Consider the following 1,766-nt stretch of genomic DNA (forward strand, 5'->3'; position numbering starts at 1 on the left):
TACCATGGACTGCCAAGAAAACAAACAGATTCAACCTGAGAGGGTTAAACCTGGCTGCTCCTTGGAGGCAGGTATTCTGAGGCTCTGTCTAACATACTTTGGACATGTCATAAGGAGGGACAGGTCCTTGGAGAGGGACATCATGCTTGGGAGGGTGGAGGGACAACACAGGAGGGGAAGACCCTCTATGAGGTGAATTGATTCAGTGACTGGAGTAATCGGGATGGGAGTGTCAGAGACAGTGTGATTGGCACAGGATAGAGCAGAGTTTAGGGCTGTTGTACATAGGGTTGCTATGAGTTGCAAGTGACTCGATGGCACATAACAACAACAACAACTACCCACACGTAAAACTGTGCAACCCTACTATTAACACCCCATCCCCAAATATTCACCCCTCTATTTTCACCCTCCCACTTCTCACCCTTAGATCCTCATCCTCATTCTAAAATAATGGTTTTATACAGTATTTATTCTTGTGGGACTGAGTTAGTTCACTCAGCATAATACTCTCCAGTCCATCTCAAGTTTTATATTAATATAGAGAATGATTTCTCCTGCCTGCTGGATAGTATTCCATTGTCTGAATGTACTACAACTTCTCAATTCATTCATTTGTGCCTGGACATCTGGGCTGTTTCCATGTTCTTGTGATGGTGAATAATGCTGCTATGAACAATGTTGTACAAGTTTCCATTTGAGCCTTAGTTCTTCTCACTTTCATGGGGTATGTTCCAATCAACGGAAAACCTGAGTCATATGGAATTTCAATATTCAGTTTTTTTGAGGAAGTACCAAACTGCCTTCCAGAATGGTTGTACAATTTTATGATCTCACCAACAGTATACAAGAGTTCCTATATCATCAGATTCTCTCCAACATTTACAACTTGCTGTCCTCTTAAACTTTGCCACTGCTACTGTAGAGCAATAGTATCTCATTGTGATTTTGATTTGCATCTCTCTCATTGCCAGTAATTTGGAGCATTTATTCATATAACTGTTGTCTATTTGATTATCGTCCTCTGTGAAAACTCTTTCCAAATCCTCCTCTTCCTCCTCCTTCTCCTCATCATATTCCTCCTTCTCCTCCTCATCTTTCTCCTCTTCTTCCTTCACCTCCTCCTCCTGTTCTTCTTCTTCTTCTTCTTCTTCTTCTTCTTCTTCTTCTTCTTCTTCTTCTTCTTCTTCTTCTTCTTCTTCTTCTTCTTCTTCTTCTCTTTCTCCTTCTTCCTCATTCTTCCTCATTCTCCCTTCTTCCTTCTTCCCTCCTCCTCCTCCTTCTTCTTTTTCTTCAAAATTTTTCTACAGTAGTGATTGAAGTAGGGACATAAATTTGTAATTTGTCTCTATGTGATGTAATTTGAATCTTTCAATGGACTTGGCTTTATGGGGAGAACACTCTACTTTGATTAGACCCAAGACTTTCTTATTGTTTTTCCTCCTGGATTTTGTACTCTAAAAAAATGGGCCTATAAAACATGGAGTTAAGTTGATTCTAAGCTGAGGACCAAAAGTATGAAGCTAAATCTATTGCCATTGAGTCGTTTCCAACTCAGATTGATCCCCAAAATTACCATGTGTAAGTTGACCTAGTTAAGTTATTCTTATATTTGTTTTTCTAGTTGTTAAATACCTCTTTGGTAGGTTAAGTCTTGCCAAATATTCACCACCAGGCCAATAAGCAGAACAATGATGTAGATGGAGAAAAGATTGAAGTTGTTAATTATTTCATCTTGTTTGGATGCACAATTAACACCATGGTAA

The 1,766-nt window shown here is 39.4% G+C and overlaps 1 protein-coding gene across 1 annotated transcript in view; it reads right to left on the reverse strand.

The window, feature by feature from the left end:
• Positions 1 to 1,766, reverse strand: part of LOC102852003 (leptin receptor-like) — a 201,200-nt gene that overhangs the window by 106,879 nt on the left and 92,555 nt on the right. The window lies entirely within an intron of this gene.

This window comes from Elephantulus edwardii, unplaced genomic scaffold (genome assembly GCF_000299155.1).
Source record: "Elephantulus edwardii isolate Elephantulus edwardi_28Jun2011 unplaced genomic scaffold, EleEdw1.0 scaffold00005, whole genome shotgun sequence".
Taxonomy (NCBI): Eukaryota; Metazoa; Chordata; class Mammalia; order Macroscelidea; family Macroscelididae; genus Elephantulus; species Elephantulus edwardii.